Source organism: Monopterus albus, unplaced genomic scaffold, assembly GCF_001952655.1.
Source record: "Monopterus albus unplaced genomic scaffold, M_albus_1.0 scaffold270.1, whole genome shotgun sequence".
Lineage (NCBI taxonomy): Eukaryota > Metazoa > Chordata > Actinopteri > Synbranchiformes > Synbranchidae > Monopterus > Monopterus albus.
Window position 1 is genome coordinate 2,367,456 of NW_018128150.1, and position 5,803 is coordinate 2,373,258.

At 39.0% G+C, this 5,803-nt stretch overlaps 1 protein-coding gene and 1 long non-coding RNA gene across 3 annotated transcripts in view; both read right to left on the minus strand.

Moving 5' to 3' along the window:
* Nucleotides 1-5,803, minus strand: part of alk (ALK receptor tyrosine kinase) — a 538,088-nt gene that overhangs the window by 398,125 nt on the left and 134,160 nt on the right. The window lies entirely within an intron of this gene.
* LOC109972828 (uncharacterized) lies at nucleotides 726-1,445 on the minus strand. 2 transcript variants are annotated; one of them, XR_002276743.1, is made up of 3 exons: nucleotides 1,394-1,445; nucleotides 956-1,191; nucleotides 726-861 (listed from the first exon to the last, which is right to left on the minus strand). It is a non-coding gene; the product is annotated as an uncharacterized LOC109972828 (long non-coding RNA). The 2 variants fall into 2 exon arrangements; XR_002276744.1 differs by having other exon boundaries at nucleotides 938-1,191.

The following is a 5,803-nucleotide window of genomic DNA, read 5'->3' on the forward strand; positions in this document are numbered from 1 at the left end:
GTTGCAAATTTCAGACGGTCCTTGGCATGTGCTGGCTTGAGCAGAGGGACTTTGCGTGCGCTGCAGGATTTTGAGCCATGACGGTGTAGTGCGTTACTAATGGTAACCGTTGAGACTGCGGTCCCAGCTCTCTTCAGGTTATTGACCTGGTCCTCCCATGTAGTTCTAGGCTGATCCCTCACCTTTCTCAGGATCATTAATACTCCAGGAGGCGAGATCTTGCATGGAGCCCCAGTCCAAGGGAGATTGACAGTCATCTTGAGTTTCTTCCATTTTCTAATAATTGCGCCAACAGTTGTTGCCCTCTCACCAAGCTGTTTGCCTATTGTCCTGTAGCCCATCCCAGCCTTGTGCAGGTCTACAATTTTATACAGGTAACAAGTTCAAACAGGTGCAATTAATACAGGTAGTAATCAAATACTTATTTCATGCAATAAAATGGAAATAAATTATATAAAAATCTAACTGATTTACTGGATTTTTTTGTAGATTCTGTCTCTCACAGTTGAGGTGTACCTACGATGAAAATTACAGAACTGTCCATTCTTTGTAAGTGGGAAAACTTGAAAAATCGGCAGTGTATCAAATACTTATTTGACCCCACTGTGTGTGTGTATATATATATGTATACATACACACACACAGAGACAGAGAGAGAGAGAGAGAGAGAGAGAGATGCTAGTTCGGACTCAAAAAGGCAGAACTCAGACTCAGGCTTGACCAGGTAAATGTATTTTAATAACTACAGAAATGAAGAGTGGTCAGAACCAGTCTCATCGGCCGATCTCAGGGCAGCGGGGAGTGCTGGGTTGACTGGACTGCTAGAGATACAACCCGAGGTTGTAGGAGAGGTGCAGCTGGCTAAAGAAAAGCAGAGGATGAGAATGAGTAACAGGGATGCCAAGATAATGGCAATGCTGATAGTTATACTGACGACCTGAGTAGCAGAATTTACTGGATCTAGGCAGGTGAGTGCCGTAGGCATAGAACACAGTCCAGGGGAGGTGTAAGAGCTGGCACAGGAGATCACTGGTCCGACATGCAGTACTGCCATCGTAGAAGATGAGGATCAGGCTCGCAGCAGATGGTAGAGCAGGTAGCAGGATGGTGTGAGGATGGCTGACAGTTGGGATCCAGAGCCAGGCAACCAGTCCCAGCAAGAGTTGGTCTCCTCGTCCTGAGGAGTGTCACCTGAAGAAACAGTTCACAGTCCAGGCACCAAATGGTGCTAATACAAAATGGCTGCAACCAACAAGCAGAGGGTACTCTGTTCTTTAACACAAGTCCACAGCAAAAACAGTTCAAACAGAAAGCGACCCTTCAAAAAATAAGAAGGGCATTCAGTTCATTACTACCTGAAATCAGGTCCAACAACATAGAAAACAGTTCATACACAGGGAATCCTAGTGATGAGCGCAAAGACAGGTTACTGGCAAGAATACAAGAGATCATCTGGCACCAAGGACACACCAACGCTCCCCTTATGTACTAGTCTGGTAATTGAGAGCAGGTGTACCTCGCCGCCTAGAATGCCTTCCCACCTGTGCGGGGGCGGAGTTACTGTGACAGCCCGTACCAGCAGATGAGGTGCTCGGGGTGGTCTGGGTCACGGACGTAACAACAATGTGCATTCTCCTCATTTTGTATAAGGAAATGATATTGAAGCTATTTTGCATATTTTAACATTTTTCAAAAGGTGAGCCATTTTTCTATTTGGGTTTTCACATGGTGCTCTACCCATCGCTTAATAGCCAACAAATGTAATTTTCCCCCCTTTTAACAAATAGTGTTGGTTGTATAACGTTAGGGATTTATTCTGCAGCTTAATTACATGAAACATTTGACAAGCCCCTTTGTTTTGTCAAGTTTGTTTTCCACTTAGAAAGCAGAACCTACTATAGCAAGAACCTTTAGTGTGGGATAATGTATGCAGTGCTCCAATCACAGATGGCACTGAAGAACAGCTAGGCCAGATAACCAGTAAACTGCCTGCGTGACCATTATACATATATCAGCAAGAAATTAATGTTGAGATGTGGCTTGTCTTGAGGCGTAGGAAATGGAACAGTGTGCAGAGAGGTTTTGTCAACATGAAAAACATATGTACTGTTTGCTTTTCACATCCCCTACTTATACACCATACACTATAAACTGTATGCACCATACACATTTACAAAACCAGAGACAAGCAAGTTCTCATCTTCTCCAATCTGGGCAAATATACAAAATGTATTTAAAAAGAACATATCTTTGGAATTATAGATGAGCACCTACAATGACTGCCCCCTCTTTATCTATGTATTTACTGTATCTCTCTTTTTCTCTGTGTACTGTATATGTACTGTATAAACTGATTTGAACTTTATTTTCAGTCCAATTATAAGGATGAACTGAAAGTCATGACAGTATGTAAGGATATCTTTATGACTACTGTGTTGTACATCTGACATCTTCTCACAATAGTGATATAGCGTTACTTATACAGTATATTGATATACACTATTCATAGTAGATGCTGTGCTCAGTAGCTACAAACTAGACAATCCATTTGCTATATGAAGGTCTGCCTTCCTCCACTGCCCTGTTTCTGACCTTGTTATATAATGGAGTTGCGCTGTCTTGTCATTAGAATTGGACAACATTTGTTCTTTATGGTGCTGCTGCCTGCCTATGGTGGGTAATCTCACATCTCTCCATGCTCATCTCATCCACCTGACTGACTGTGGCAACTTCACAGTGGGACTGTGTACACTAACATAACTCCCACTCTGTGGCATACAAAAACAACACATCACACTCCCTGAACTGCAGAGGAGGAAACTCACTCCTAAAATAAGTAATTGTTATTTACAGCATTTCTCAGTCGCTTTGATACATTTTTTGAATCATCCTTGATATTTGTAAAACAGTAAGAGCATGCCTCAAAACAGTTCATACAAACAGAACCATACAATGGACTAATTACCTGCAAAAGCATGTCACTTGCTTACAATCCTTAGTTTATCTCTCAAAAGTAAATACTTATGTCAATGAACATGTCAGTGCATCAATGACATGTCCTGTTATCATTCATGAACATAACAGTCAGAATGCTTTGTCATGTGATCAGTATAACAGTGTACTATGTAAGGATTCTCTGATGTCAACTATAGCTCAGGTTATGAAAGATAATGAATGAAAACACACAATGCTGCACTTTCTCTGTATAGCACATATAAATTTCGACAGTACAAAGTTTCACATTACTCCTTATGGGAGACTGATTGCAAAAGACTGGACAGATTCACATTTACACTTGTACTGTTTTTACTGTCATTGTGATACAGAAAAGCACTACACAGCACAAAAGAATAAATATAATATTACAAATGTAAACATAGGAAACACCTCCTAGACAGAATGGTTATTGGCCTAACAGTCAGCTGCTTTCTGCCACCCTCAGCCACTGTAATGCCATGAATGACAATATGGTCCACAAGTGTGGCCCTTATTTCATCAGGAACGTGTTTATGTTAAATCCTTTCCACCCCTTCCTTTGTTTTGCCTCCCTACCCTTATACCACAAAGCCCTGGTTCTTTTTATCTTCCAAGTAGCTGATACTGTTTATTTCCTAATCCTTCCATTGTCAGACATCATCTGAGAGCAATTCAACAATTCAGACAAAGTTGCAAAAAAAAGTCTGATAGATCTGTAGAGAAGGATACTGGACAAATACTCAAGACAACTAGTTCACCCATTTTGCATGTAATGACATCTTATATGAACTAATGCCTAAATGTTGTGGGAGGTCGGACTATTCAACAGAGAATCAAAATAATATATTGTGATCAACAAGTGACAATGTAGAAAACAGACAATTGTACATAATCATTTGCGTGACTGTAACAAAGCATTTGAAATTTGCTAAAAACAATGAGAAATTTTTAAACGATGTGCACAAGTGACTAGAAGTTGTGGAGGTTGAACAAGTACTTTGAGAATTTTATGTCTGATCCGAGAAATGTATGAAAGTGACTGAGAAAAACTGTAAAGGCACTAGGAGCACTGGTGTAAATCACTCAGTTTGGAATATACCTGCTTTGTGAATATGAGACAAAAACTAGAGATATGCATTTCCTGTCGTAAATGCGTGTGGATGCTGATAAGCTGAAAGATCGTCCTGAAAATGCCTGAAATCAATTGCTGAAACAGCTGAAAGATGAGAAGAAATGGCTGAAGTTCTTTGTTGAATAATCTGAAGGATGAGATGCAATAAAGTAGAGAAGGCATTGAAGAGCTGAACATTTTGATACCTGAATGGCTTTTCTAGCTGAAGGATTGCTGAACTTATTAATAAAATGCTGAATATTTTGACATGAAAGGGATATCTGCCTGAAGGTATGCTGAAGTACAATTTTCCCATTAATTTGAATGGGGGGAAATTTTCAAAATAAAGCAAAATATTTCAGAAGTGTGGCGTGTATAAAAATTCTGAGTCGAAGAATGAATGTCCTGGGAGACATTTTGATGCCTGAAAAACCTGAAAAGCATGCTGAAGTAGAATTTCCCCATTCATTTGAAAGGGGCAAATTTTTCAGAATAAAGCTAAATATTTTAAAAGTGTGATGTTTTGAAAAATTGTTAATAGAAGCATAAATGTCCTTGAAAAGCTGAACATTTTGATACCTGAAATAGGTGAAGGTATGCTGAAGTATAATTTTCCCATTCATGTGAATCAGGGAAAACTTTCAAAATAAAGAAATATTTCAAAGGTATGAGATTAGAAAAATTCTGAAGAGAAGCATGAATCTCCTTGAGCAGCTGATAATTTTGATACCTGAAATAGCTGAAAGTATGCTGAGAGTAGAATTTCCCCATTCATCATCATCATCATCATCATCCTTTATTAGCAGACTCAAGGTCCATACAAAAAGAAATAAAGCTAAATATTTCTAATGTATGAAGTTTAGAAAAATTCTGAATAGAAGCATGAATGTCCTTGAAGAGCTGAACATTTTGATACCTGAAAGTATGCAGAAGTAAAATTTCCCCAGTCATTTGAATGGTGCAAACGTTTCAAAATAAAGGTAAATATTTTGAAAGTATGAAGTTTAGAAAACCTCTGAATAGAAGCATGAATGTCCTTGAAGAGCTGAACATTTTGACAGCTGAAAGTATGCTGAAGTAGAATTTCTCCCATTCATTTGCATGGGGCAAGATTTTCAAAATAAAGTTAAATATTTTAAAAGTATGAAGTTTAGAAACATTCTGAATAGAAGCATGAATGTCCTTGAGGAGCTCAACATTTTGATAGCTGAAATAGCTCATAAGGTATGCTGAAGTAAAATTTTCCCGTTCATTTGAATGGTGCAAAACTTTCAACATGTTAGGTATTTTCTTAAAGATAAATAGTGATTAGAGATCTGTTATATTAGAAAATGTTAGTGTACCCAGGATGTCTTCCTCAGGCTGTTAAATGCTCAGTTTATTCTGATGAGTTCTGCAAGACTGCAGCTAGGCCAAGGTTAGTTAAAGCAGAGAAAGGCTGCAGTCAGGGATAAATGTTATTATGACGGTAAAAGTAACCATAATATTTTTCTTAATGTGAATTGTTGTGTTACAGTGTTTTTAGATACACACCACATAATCAACATTCACACACATTATTTTCTTCATGTTTTGTCTACTGCTCTGCTCAGCTGCCAAGCTGGCATATCAGGTGCCGTCACGGTTTGACGTGGCCTGTCTAGGATGGGGCTAGCCCAGAAGGATTAATATTGTATAGGTTTCTAGGTTCGGGGTCTTGCTTCTTCCGGGCTGCCT